The sequence below is a fragment of the Schistocerca serialis genome, chromosome 3 (genome assembly GCF_023864345.2).
Source record: "Schistocerca serialis cubense isolate TAMUIC-IGC-003099 chromosome 3, iqSchSeri2.2, whole genome shotgun sequence".
NCBI classification, from domain to species: domain Eukaryota; kingdom Metazoa; phylum Arthropoda; class Insecta; order Orthoptera; family Acrididae; genus Schistocerca; species Schistocerca serialis.
Window position 1 is genome coordinate 178,134,148 of NC_064640.1, and position 14,824 is coordinate 178,148,971.

Consider the following 14,824-nt stretch of genomic DNA (forward strand, 5'->3'; position numbering starts at 1 on the left):
GTCGTCATATTACCATGCATGTTTTGAGTACGCTGCAGAAGTTTCGCTGGAAGTATTTGACATCCTCATAGGAATCAGATTCCCCCCCCCCCCCCCCCCATGTGATTTCCATGTTCTTAGGACTGAACAAAGACATTCGTGGCCATCGATTTTTTCGGACAAACAGCAGCACGCCTTGGTAAGATCATGTTACCATAGGCAACCTCAAACACTTTTCCATAAGAGCATTGATAGACTTGTCTCACAGCAGGATAAATTTTTCAACAGTTACGGTGAATACTCATGAAGTAATAAACAGCTTACTTACGCTTTCCCCAATTTCCTTGTTTTCAGGGGCTCCCTCATATATATCGCCTTGAAATCGTTGATAACATTTAAAGCATCAAAATCCTCAGACAGCCCTAGTCCATTTATTGTCATTAGATCCAATAAATTTACATCATGAGAGTGCTTCCGAGATATCTAGACTAGGTATATTTTAGGAAAGACACTTAGCAATGTTTCGCGAGTTGTCCTACCATGACCGACACTTACAAATATTTAATTACTCCTATCGATAACTGTATAATAAAATCTTCTCCAATGATGACAGCATCAACGGGAAACACAAAATTTCTCACCGCAGTCAAATTCGATTCTTAACTCAATTTCTGTACCTTGCATTGTGTGAACACCACAATTTTTACGAGTGCTTCTAATCCTTTAATGTTGTTGCGTATTGTTCGAAAACTGTTAAGGGTGATGTGAATGGAAAGTCTCTTAGGCTAAAGAAGCCACGTGAGTATCCCACACACCATCATCTACAGGGATCTGATTTCAGTTTCTAGTGCGCTACCGACACATTTACGGGGACCCTATAGTTTTCGAACCTACAGCGCTAATCTAGGACCTCCCAGTACTGTCCAGCTTTTCACACAATCTTCGAAGTCTCAGGTTCACGCTGCCGACTCGTCTCAGAGCTAGGTATCCGCAGACAGTTCATATATTGCTGCATATTTTAAGCTTCGTTAAAATTCCGTGAGTGAGGACGTGGATTAAGTCCTCTGCAGCTAATATTCGTCAAACATATTTTTCAATCTCTTCCTTTACTTGGCACAGCACTCATTACTCCATAAACGACGTGTGCATTCTGCGAGGTAAACCGCTGTCTCTAATGTATGTTGCTTATGATTCCATCAGTGTCTGTCGCTGGATGAATCTGCTGAACATTACTGTGAGATGGAATGCGTGGTTAAAGACGTTCGTTGTATATGACAAGTTCTTGTCGATAACTGCCGCTAGCGAAACCGTAGTAGAATACTAAGTCATTAAATTGCCGTGTGAAGTAATTGGACCTCATTTCACCGTTCACTTGGTTCACTCTACACACCAATCACGAATCCTGTTCTGACTCCATCACAAACTCTAAACGAAGAATACAGAATGGCTTATGTAAGAGGCAGTAGTAACTGCTATGTGCGAAGGCATTATTATATTCAGAGGAATAAACTCAGAGATTATCTTATAAGATGTGAGCAATGAACGTCAACACCATTGTGTACAGACCATTCTCGACACAACAAAAGTGGTGCATAACTTAAAACAGTAATAATTTAAGATACTGTTGCAATACATAACACTGATGAAATTAATATTGTAATACTCGCTGTAGTATTATTTATTCATACTTTAATGGACGTCACCTTCAGTGAACGTTCACGAAATGCAACCACCAAACCTGCGACCATATCGCCGAAACAATGCAGTACTACACAAATACTTTCGCCTAACCTGCACGTGTCTAGCCTCCCTTCTGCTTCTGGCTATGACATAAGACTTCAGTCGGCAGACGCATATACACACATAATCACATAACGCAGGTAGAAATTTAGGCTCGTGGTAGTATACATGTAACTGCACTGGTGTCAAAAATTAAAGCAACAAACCGCTATTTCTCCATCCTCTGTCTAGTGCAGGCTATAATCAAACAAATCGTCAACAGATGTCCTTATGACGGCATTCACCTCGAAAGATGGCATTTTGTTCAACGGAAAACCACGCCAGCAGTGAAGTCAGGGTACCTATCAAACGGGTAGTGTTTGCCGGGTAGTCCCACATCCAAAAGTGCGGTGTATAGAATCACAGACGGCTCAGTATGGCGCAGAGAAGACGCTTACTAGACTGTACGGTGGAGGAGCATTGGAAGAATGGACGCGGTTTATAGAGACCGAAAATGTATCATGAGGACCAGGGCACGGCCGACCACGTGTGACATCAGAAAGGAAAGACTGTTGTTTGGCTGTAAGGGTACGACGGAACCGCCTTAATGCTGCGCAGCAACTGGCATCTGCCTTCGCAGCATCCACTGGACGTGGCAAACGGTATAGAGAAAGCTTCGACACAGTGGTCTTTATTGTCAGAGACATGCTGTATACGTGTCTCTGACGCGTCCTCACGGAAGAGAACGTCTAGACTGGAGTCGTCAACGTATCACCTGGACAGAAAAATCTCCAACCCACCCAGAATCGAACCCGGACCCGCTGCACGGGAGGCAAGCACGAGATCACTCAGCTAAGCATGATCACTCGAACATCTCTTAATGAACTTACATGGGTGAATCGGACAGATTTAACTGTTGTCTGGTATCGTGACGAGGTCTTGACACCTCATGTACGGTTGTTACGACGTAATGTGCATCCAGACTTCGTACGGATGGACGATAACGCTCAACCTTGTGGAGAACGAGTGGTTTATGTATTTTCGAAACGGAAGATACTGCACGCATAGCGTGGCCCCCTCGCTCTCTCGATTTCGGTTCCATACAGCACGCGTGGGATGCATTGAGAGACGGCTTGCATGACGTCAGCATCCATCAACCACTCTACAAAACATGTGAACAGCCCCGCAGGAAGAATGGGCGTTATTGTCTTAGCATGACAGTGATCACATTCCTCACAGCATGCACTGTCGTTGTCAGGCCTGTATTGCTGCCAGAATGATCACACTCCAAAGGGAGTACATTTCTCCGAATGAGTGTGCAAATCTGTTGAGTAGGGAAAAACGAAGAACAATTTCGTCTACTGTTGTGTATGTTGCAGTTGTTGACGTTCTATGTTCTTTACATAATTTCTACATTTCTATCACCTGTTTTCACTGTTTTGTGGGAAAATAAACGCAAACTTGCGGAAATTCAGTTCGTTGCTTTAATTTCGGACACAACTGTATTTAAACAGATATATAATTTCTCTGTTGCGACTACTGAACTTATGTCTGTCAATACAGTTTGCTTCATTTTTCATAGGGTAAGCTAAGAACTTAGAAACTGTACGAATTATTGAAAAAAATTGTACAATCTTGTTTAAAATGACAATCATAGTGAAACTTTCGACATGAAATGATTGAATCAGGTTATTTAATTCCATTACAATTATATGTATACCCCTAGCTGCATACAGGCGTTGATATAAGTCAACTGGGACAGTTGAAAATGTGTGTCCTGGCCGGGACTCGAACCCGGGAGCGGCTGCTTACATGTCACACGCTCTATCCATCTGAGCCACCGAGGACACAGAGGAGCATGCGACTGCAGGGACTTATCTCTGGCACGGCTTTCGTGAGACCCACATTCCAAACTAATTGTCCCAAACTATATTCATAGTGCCCCTCCCCATCATACTCATTTCTCGCGGCTTTTTGCCGATTCCCGTAGGAATTCGGGCACTGTTCGTGCATCCGCACAGAATAAGATGGTCAATTGGCCGGTGAGCCTAAACTATTTATATGAGAATTATGGGTCTTTGTGAAAACTCGAAAGTATTCGGTTTATTGCTTTTGTTCTGAAATAACTTAGTCACTTTCATTACATTTAATTCTCATTTATTTCTACATGACGTCTGCTACATAATGTTTTCCTTGAATGTAAATAGCCACTGACGTGTCGAAGATAATGGCTTACAGCAGCGCAATGAATTCCTCTCTCACCAGAGATGTATCTACTGCAGTAGCTGAATGTCGTTCGAGCTATAGTAAATCAGATGTCCACGAGAGGCCTATAAGTCGATTTTTGCTTTATCTGTTGTCTTCTCTTCTCTGTTGCTAACTTCGAAAATATCGTCTCTCCTTTTAAAAGCTGCTGTTTCACTGTAACGGCGCTGCTATGAGAATTTGCTATAAACTTCTTCGTTTCAACTGTCTCTGTACCGTTAAACTGCTTCCATCGCCACCATACTGCAATTCTATTATCCACGTTAGAGATTCTAGCTAAGTACTATACAGAATGACACATTGTCTCCGCAAAATTAACGCTTCCTTCAGTAATAAATCGATACCTCCCTCTTCCCGTCTTTAAACTGCTACTTTCCAGCTTCAACTACGTTTTTAATTTATCATCAGCTTCGCAATACAAATTAGCACAGACTTCCCTCAAGAACCACGTTTGTACCCATGCCCTTACCTCTATGCCTGGAGCAAATCTACGGCCACGATATGTTTCTTCAGGTCTCCGGATATGTGGGAATCGGGAGAGGAGAGTTCGAGGCTGTATGGAGGATGTGTACGGGCTTGCCAAGAATTTTCTACAGCTTAGTCGAAATAACCTTGGCTACGAAATGCCCGACTTTCACCGGTTTCAATGTAGAGCTTGGGCCCATGAATGTACATATTTGGAAACATTCTAAAACGAAAGCATATGTGCTTTTTAACACAAACTTATGTTTTTTTAAATGGACCTCCTATATTTTTCTTCAGCAATCCATAGTATGACAAAGCACATACACAATGGCGTTGATTGCATCGCAATATTCCCATTACATCCCGAGATATTGAGACGCGAAGTTGACGCTTGAAACACCCGACATGCGCTGCTAGCGTACGTCCTGAGGCTCAGGCGTGAACTCCATGCTGCCCGTAATCGCGATGTGATTGGCAAGTAAGTGTCCCTCTTGATAAGTATGGAGGTGTGATTACACATGTCAATCACATCGCGATTACGGGAAGCATGGGGTTCACGCCTGAGCCTCAGGACGTGCGCTAGCAGCGCATGTCGGGCGTTTCAAGCGTCAACTTCGCGTCTCAATATCTCGGGATGTAATGGGAATATTGCGATGCAATCAACGCCATTGTGTATGTGCTTTGTCATGCTATGGATTGCTGAAGAAAAAATATAGGAGGTCTATTTAAAAAAACATAAGTTTGTGTTAAAAAACACATATGCTTTCGTTTTAGAATGTTTCCAAATATGTACATTCTTGGGCCCCAGCCCTACATTGATGCCGGTGAAAGTCGTTTTACAATAGCTATTACTGTTCCAGAGATATTTTAGGTGGACAAGATAGCTGGGACACCCTATATATATATATATATATATATATATAAACCATTACACATCTTCTATAAGATCACTATCCCTCCCCATGTAATTTCCATGTTTTTGGAGAGCTGAAGAAAGACATTCGTGACCATTGTTTTGCTTCCGACGAAGAGGAACACGCATAAGCACAATCAGGCTACCATAGGCAAACTTTTTAGAAAAGAAATTTAGCAATGTTTAAGGAGGTGTCTCACCGTCACACTGACAATTGTTCAATTACTCCAATTGATATCCGTATGATTCTAATCTTCCACAATAACGACAGTATTAATGCGGAACACCCATTTTAGTGAGATGAGTATGTCTTACCGGTTACATCTGGGCGAGAGACCGGTGGTTAATGGTTAGATCCAGCTTCCTCTAATAAACTGCAATTCAGCTCCATTTTGTATCTCAGCTGGTTCGAGTTTGTTGTATCTTGCGATAAATATACTACTTCCATATCCTATTCGCTTTCGATATACAATTTCATCTACCATAAAAATTATCATCGCTGTCAATTTCGGTTTTTACCTAAATTTCTATAACTTGTATTATGTGAACTCCATAACTTATTACGTGTGCTTCCAGTGCTTGTACGTTGTTCGGAATCTTTCGGCAGCTGATCAGAGTGTAATGAATGCAAATTCACCTAGGCCAAAAATCCCTTGCGAGTATCTCACAACCCATGAGCATGATGGATCTCAACTCGGTTTGTAGTGCGCCACGCACCCATTTACGGAGCCCCTATGGTTTTCGAACCAACAGCGTTAACCTAGGAGCTACCAGCCCTGTCTAGCTTGTCGCACAATCTTCGAAGTCTCTGTTGCACGCCGCAAACCTGTCGCAGAACAACGTTTCCGCCATCAGTTCTACGGAGAATGCTCTTCACTCTTAAGCTTCATTGCAATTCCATGAGCAAGGGCGTAGATTAAGACTTCTGCAACTCCTATGCACCAAATATTCTGAGAGGTAAACAACTGTCACTAGTCTTTTCTGCTTATGATTCCGGCAGTGCCTTTATGTCGCTGGATGAACTTGCTGAACTTTACTTTGAAATGGCATGCGGTGTCAAAATGTGGTTTGTCGTACATGACAATTACTTGTCGATAAGTGCCGTTGGCTGAACCATAGGGGGATACTATGTTATTAAATTCTCGTGGGAAATAATAAGGTTACATTTCACTTTTTACTTGCTCACACTCCACAGCAATCACGAATCATGTTTTGATTCCATCACAAACTGAAAAGACAAATACGGCATTGATTACTTAGGAGGCAGCATTAACTGCTGTGTATGAAGCGAGAAACATGTTCAGAGGAATAAACTCAGAGATTATGGGATAAGATGCGAGCAACGAACATCAGTACCATTGATTACAGACCGTTCTCGACACAACTAAAGTGGTGCATTCTTAAACCAGTAATAATTTAAAATGTTGTCGGTCTATATAACATAGATAAAATTATTATTACTGGAATACTCGCTGTAGCACTATTGAAGCACACTTTAATATCTATTACATCTGCTTTCCTTTTGTCTTCTCTTCTCTGTGATATTTTCGAGATGATCATGGCTCCTCTTGATATTTGCTATTTCACCCCAACGACACTGCTATGACAATTAGCAGGAAACTCCTTCGTTTCACCCGTCTCTAAACGTTCAGGATGGTTCCATTGTCACCGTAGTGCAATTCTCTTCTCCACGTTGCTCGTTCGAACTACATATTACTCAGAATACTATCTCATTTCCGCAAAATTAATACTTTATTCACTAATAAATCGACACGTTTTTCTGCCCGGCTTTAAACTGCCACTTTACAGATTCAGCTGCCTTTTTCATTTATTACCTGCCATGTAATCACATTTATATCCAGGTCGCTATCTCTATGTCTGGAGCGAATGAACGGCCACGAATATCATTCTTCAGGGCACCGAAAATATGAAAATCGCTACGGAAGGGTTCGGGTCTGTGCTGATGAAGTGTTAAGTGCATACCAAGGAACTTCTTCGGAGTAGTGGAAATAACGTTGGCAGTTAAATGCCCGTCCACATGCTGCTGACCTCGTTTCGAATACGCTGCAGAAGTTTCACTGGAAGCCCTTACACATCCTCCAGACGATCCCTATCTCACTCCCTGTGTTTTCAATGTTTTTTGAGAACTGAGTGAGGGCATTCGTTGCCATCGATTAGCGTTGGACGAAGACGAGCACTCCTTGGTACAACCGTGGTACCATAGGTAACCACAAAACTCTTTTTCCATAAGGGCATTGACAGCATTGTCTCACAGCATGCTACATGTTTTAACAGTTACGACGTTCACTGTTGAAATAATGAACAGATTACTTAGATTCTCCCAAACTGCTTTCAGTTCACGGGCTGCCTCATCTACATCTACATCTACGTGATTACTCTGCTATTCACAATAAAGTGCCTGGCAGAAGGTTCAATGAATCACCTTCAAGTTGTCTCTCTACCGTTCCATTGTCGAACGGCACGCGGGAAAACGAGCACTTAAATTTTTCTGTGCGAGCCCTGATTTCTCTTATTTTATCGTGATGATCATTTCTCCCTATGTAGGTGGGTGCCAACAGAATGTTTTCGCAGTCGGAGGAGAAAACTGGTGATTGAAATTTCATGAGATGATCCCGTCGCAACGAAAAACGCTTTTTGTTTTAATGATTGCCACTCCAATTCACGTATCACATCTGTGACACTATCTCCCCCATTCCACGATAATACAAAACGAGCTGCCTTTCTTTGTACTTTCTCGATGTAATCTTTCAGTCCTACCTGATGCGGATCCACACCGCACAGCAATACTCCAGAATAGGGCGGACAAGCGTGGTGTAAGCACCCTCTTTAGTAGACCTGTTGCACCTTATAAGTGTTCTGCCAATGAATCGCCGTCTTTGGTTTGCTCATATTGACTACGAATATCGTCAGACAATTCTAATCCTTTCATTCCCATTAGATCCAATATATTTTCATCACATGTGGGCTACCGAACTATTTAAACAAGGAACTTTTTAGAGAAGGAGTTTATCAATGATTATGAAGGTGTCTTACCATGACCAACACTTACAAATGTTTAGTAATTATTATGGATAAATGTATGGTTAATATCTTCTCCGGGGATGCCAGTATAAAATATGAATAATTGTAGTGCGATGAATTTATCTTGTAAGTTTTCGGTTGCATGTGGGTGAGAGTCTGGCGGTTAGTAGATTGATCCAGTCAAAAGTTTATGACCACACTTGATACTGAGTCTTGGCTAATAATCTGGCATACAGCTTCAGTTTGTATGTCAGCTAATTCGAGTTGGTTGTCTCTTGCGATAAACTCACGACTTCCATTTCCCATAGGCTTATGCTTTCGATATACACTTTAATTTACCACAAAAATTCTCACTGTGTCAATTTCGATTTTTTCCTAAATTTTTGTATCTTGTATTGTGTGAAACCCACACTTTTTTGATGAGTGTTTCCAGTCCTTGTACGTAGTTGAGTATGCTTCGGCAGCTGATCAGGGTGAAATGAATGCAAAATCGCCTAGGCTAAAAATCGCTTGCGAGTATAAAAAATGATTGAAATGGCTCTAAGCACTATGTGACTTAATATCTGAGGTCATCAGTCCCCTAGACTTGGAACTACTTAAACCTAAGTAACCTTAAGGACATCACACACAACCATGCCCGACGCAGGATTCGAACCTGCAACCGTAGCAGCAGCGCGATTCCGGACTGAAGCACCTAAAACCGCTCGGCCACAGCGGTCGGCCCTGCGAGTATCCCACAAGCCATCAGCTATATGGATCTGATCTCGGTTTGTAGTGCGCCACGGACGCATTTACGGAGACCCTACTGATCTCGAACCTACAGTGGTAATCTAGGAAATCCCAACCCTGTTCAGCTTGTCACATTATCTTACAAGTCTCTGGTTCAAGCCACAAATTCGTCTCAAAAGAAGGTTTCCGCGACCGGTTATGCGGAGAATGCTCCTTATTGTCAGCTTCGTTGAAATTCCGTCAGCAAGGGCATGGATTAAGACGTCTGCATTTCCTATTCATGAAATACTTTTTTTTCAATTTCGATTTCAACTTGGCACAACACTCACTGCTCCATAAGCGACGTGCGCATTCTGCGAGGTAAACCGTCATACCTTGTGTTTATTGTTTATGATTTCGTCAGTGTCTGCAAATCGCTGGCTAAACCTGCAACTCTTTACTTTCAGACGGGATGTGAGGTTAAAATGTTATTCGTCGTAGATGACAAGTGCTTTTCATTACTTACCGTTGGCTGAGCCGTAGGAAAATTCTATAACACGAAATTCCCATGTGAAGTAATAGGACTTCATGTTACCGTCCACTTGTTTTACAAACCACAGCAACCAAAAACACTGTTTTTCTTCCTTCCCAAACTGAAAACGACAAATATTGAACAACTTCCGTAGGAGGCAGCATTAACGGCTGTGTATGAAGGCAGAAACATGTTCAGAGAAATAAACTCAGAGATTATCCGATAAGATGTGAGCAACGAACGTGAACACCACTGAGTATAGGATGTTCTCGACAAAACTAAATTGGTCCATGTCTTAAACCAGAAAAAATTATGCTACTGAAATACAATCATTTATATTACTGAATAAAGGCCAGTGTCAATAAACATTCACGAAATGCCACTATAAAATGAGCTACTATTTCACCAAAACATTTCATTTTTGCCCAAATACTTTCCTCTAGGCTACACGTGGCTAACCTGCCTTCTGCTCTAGAGTATGATGTATTACGTGATTAAACACACGCATATACACGCATAATCGCATAAAGTAGGTGCAGATATGGTATTGTGGTAGTATTTATGTAGGTACTTACATAGGAAAATAATTTCATTTTTCACCGAATGAAGTACCATGTGTCAACACCGTTTGCTTCATTTTTCATAAGGAGATCTAGGAATTTATAAATTAATAGGAATTATTGAAAAACTAATGAGCGATTTGGTTTAAAATGACCATTTGAATTATACTTCCGACATGAAATGATTATCCAAAGTATAGGGCTGCAGGGTATGGAACCCCGTTAGCTAAGTTGACTTTAGATAATACAGTATGATGTGGAGGGTAAAATAAACGACTTTTTCAAGACAAAGTTAAATTTCCAAATTTCTTATGATAGATGATGGAAGCAGTAATAAAGCATTTTGCACTTTACTCTAATGTTAGCATGATTTCACTGCTTCATTTAAATAGTCGGATAAGGATTCTTGTGTCCCAGAAAATTGTGCGTCTTTATTATCTTATAATTTCCACTGGAGGACGATAAGTTGACTATGGGTCGTATCGAAAATGAATAAATTAATTCTGAAATTGCTATTAATTCACTCTCCTTCTTGGGAACATTGTCTTCCTTTGTAAATTTCGTTGACAAGAATTGTAGTTCAGTCACTCTCCTGTTCTAATATTTACAACATCGTGTTTTCTTGTTTCGTAGACAGATTCTGTCTATGCCACCTAATTCTTCCATTTGTGCCGACGACTTCTTCCTTCTCACACTGACGGTTTCTGGAATATTTGACACAGAAGATGGTTCAAATGGCTCTGAGCACTATGGGACTTAACATCTATGGTCATCAGTCCCCTAGAACTTAGAACTACTTACACCTAACTAACCTAAGGACAGCACACAACACCCAGCCATCACGAGGCAGAGAAAATTCCTGACCCCGCCGGGAATCGAACCCGGGAACCCGGGCGTGGGAAGCGAGAACGCTACCGCACGACCACGAGATGCGGGCAGACACAGAAGATTATCGAGACTATGTTATACGGAATCTTCAGTTCTTCATAATTGTCTCTTACGTCTGCTTTCTGTTTTGTCTTCTCTTCTCTGATGAGAACTTCGAAATATTGTGTTTCCTCTTAAAACTTGCCATTTCAGTGTAACGATGGTGCTGTGATAATTACCAGGAAACGTCTTCTTTTTACCCATCTCTGTACGCTCAAACTGCATACATTCTCTCCGTACAGTAATCCTCCACAGTACACATTCCAACTATAACTAAACAGAATACAATCCTCACTCCCGCTGAATCGGCCCTTTCTTCAGTGATAAAAGGGCACGCCCCTCTACCCGTCTTTAAATTGAGATTTTCCGGATTTAAATGCCTTTTCCCTCTATAACTGGCCTCGTTATAAAAATTTGTACAGAGTTTTCGAAGGAATCATGATTGAACTCAGGCCTGTACCATCTCGAGTGTTCTTCCGAAATATGTAAACTAGGTACGTATTAGAAATGGTATTTAGCCATGTTCAGTGAGGTGACTTACCATCACTAACACTTACAAAAGTGTAATTATTCCTTTCGATATCTGCCATTAAAATCCTCTCCAATAATGACAATATGATTGGAGAACATACATTTTGGTGTGGCGAGTTCTTCAAAATTTTCGGTTACATTTTGAGGTCAGTCTGGTGGTCAGTAGATAGATCCAGTTATAAGATAATGCCCACACTTGATTCTAGGTCTAGCCCAAATAACCTGGCATGCAACTTCAATTTGTATGTCAGTGGATGCAAGTTTGTTGTCTCTTGCCATAAATACTCAACATTCAATTCCCAAACGCTTATGCTTTCGAGATTCACTTCCATTGATCACAAAAATTCTCAGAGTTGTCAATTTCGTTTTTTCGTAAATTTCTATTCTTTGTGGTGTGTGAATTCACACCTTTTTTATTAGTGGTCGAATTTTTCATCTCTCGTAAGACTATGCTTTCGATTCACCAAAAAAATTCTCACCACGGTTAATTTCTATTTTTAAATGAATATCTGTACCACGTATTGTATAAAGTCGACATCTTTTTCCGTGTGCTATCAATCGTTGTACGTTGTTACGAATGCTATAGCAGCTGATTAGGGTGACGTGGATGGGAAGTCATGTAGGCTTAAAAACCCTCCTCAGTGCCTCAAGGAAGGTAGGCCCCAAAATTGGAAAAATGTTTCAAGTTATTTTCTTTCTTTGGGTTTCTCTGGGTCTGCTCTACGTAGCTTCAGAAGCACACGTCTGTGAATCTCACTGCAAGCAATCAATTATAAGGACATTGCTCCAGAACAACAATGTCGTCAGACAAACGATTTCCAAACTGAAAGCAAAAACAGATTACCCTGCGAGCCATTACTCTTTGAAAAATCGGAATAGCTATGCATGCACTGAGATGTTATAGTTGCTAGGAACCCTGCTTCAGAACAACAATATTTCTGGACAAATAGTGTTCAAATGGGAACCAAAACCACATTTTGCTCCAGTCATCGATATTTGGAAAAACAATCAAAAATAAAACGCGTTCAGATTTGCTTTAATTAGTGTGAACAACGTTATTGGCAAATAAATGATACTCAGTTGAGAGGTAACAAGAGGAAGGGAATTAATGTTGGAGATCATCATCATCATTTTCTTAGGGCCTTTGTCCCACTTCAACGCGGGATCGGCCTTGTTACTATGGATTTGGCAATGTTAGTGTCAGAGGGTGGCCAGATGCCCTTCCTGCCACCACCCCGTACCCCCTGGGGTGGAATTGGTGTACTCCAGCTGTCGGTGTCTGGTGTAAGACGCGAAATAGTGCGAACGTTTTCGGATGTCTGCGGGATGTGTAACTGATCCGAGACGTAGGGACCAGCCTGATTTTCACCTACTACGATGTGGAAAACCCCCTAAAAACCACATTCAGGCTGGTCAGCACACCGGCCCTCGTCGTTAATCCGCCGGGAGGATGCGATCTGGGGCGGCCCGCCTACCAGAGCCCAGTGAGCAGCGCATTAGCGCCTTCGGCTAACCTGGCGGGTTGTATTAATGTTGGAGTTAAAAGAAACCTGAAGTCCTGGTTTCGATTATTCCAAAGAGGCAACCTTCTGAATCAAATCATAACCGATAAGTAAGTGGGAGATATCATGAGCTTTCGTTCAACTGACATTAGTTAATGCCTCAGTGACATGGGAAGATTAGGTGGAAGGACCACGTGCTGATTGTCAATTATCTTCCACGCTTATTAATTTTACACAGATTTATGTCACTTTTAATACACCTATTTTTGAAATAATTATTTTTGTTTTATTGTTTATAAGTGATCAGTTAGTTAGTTATGTCTGTATATGTATTGCTCTGTTTGTTCACTACATTTAAATTTTTCACATTTTTTCACATGTTCGAATTTTCGCCTCTTCTATGTTCATAGGTATAGTGAGACGAGTAGTTTGCCCTTAGTACTCTCTCTCTATCACTCTAACTCTCTCTTTCTCTCTCTCTCTCTCTCTCTCTCTCTCTCTCTCTCTCTCTCTCTCTCTCTCTCTTTCCCCCTCTCTCCCAGTCTCTCCACACCTGACCCATTTTTTACTCAGATCCCGACTGCACTCATCTTTATAAATCCATTCGAACAAATTACAAATAATTGCGTTGGAGTCATTGGTATTCACCCTCGATGTACTTCCTTGCTTAGTTAGGAAATGCTAGTCGAGTGACGTGCTCGTTGAGTGTGAAACAGTTTACATGACCCCATTTCCAGAAAACCTTTACAAGCTTGATAGCATCAGACGATTATACGTACATTCTGTGACCAGTAACTGCCCAATACTGTCAAATCCATTAGTATTAGTCATAACAATTAATCGGCTTTTTCCTAATAGTCTCAAAACTATTATCATTCAGTAACACACTGTTACTAACCTTTCTGATTTGGCAAGACGTGGCCATCCATAGATAGATCTGTACATTCGATAAAATACTGTCTGACCTTTCCACTTCATGCTGTTTATGTAAACCAGTAGCGGACTGGTAGCGTTCGTTGAAACGTTGTTGACCCTTTGGTCCAAGCTAGCTTGGAAAGTGCTGAAAAAGATTTCGAATGATAAATTTCGAAGTAACTAACTAGCTTTGGACGAATCTCATTTCATTACAAGCGATGTTTTCAATCATTAAATTCCCCCCTACTGCGGCTGAGGTGAAGTTTGAAGGCGAAAATCCTAATAAATGTATCATAACACCTGAATAAACGGGAAAATAATGCAAGATTGCTTCGATATTCGCCATATAGGTGTGGTGCACAGTAAGAACTGATATCGTCCCCCATCTATGCTAAGTGCCGACATTCAGCTTCACTTGGTGACTCATTCACTAACGTCGTCGTCCATGCAACAGTTCTAGATTGGCAATCGCTGTCATCGTTATCATCGAACAATCAAGTTTTACATAGTCTTCATTTTTCATGGCACGTTCTTCGGTCTTCACCATTCTGGAGATGTCTGATTCTCCTCTCGTTATGCGGCGCATTATCTTAAATACAGCCTCAGCCAAACAGAGAAAGCCGTCTTTTTACCTACCGTACGATTGGCTGTTAGGAAATATGACGACAGAGTTCACTATTTCTTGAAAGTCACTGATATTCCTGACCTTTGTGAGAAAAGCCGTTACCATTATCCAAAATGTTCGCACAAGAGGATGGAGAATATT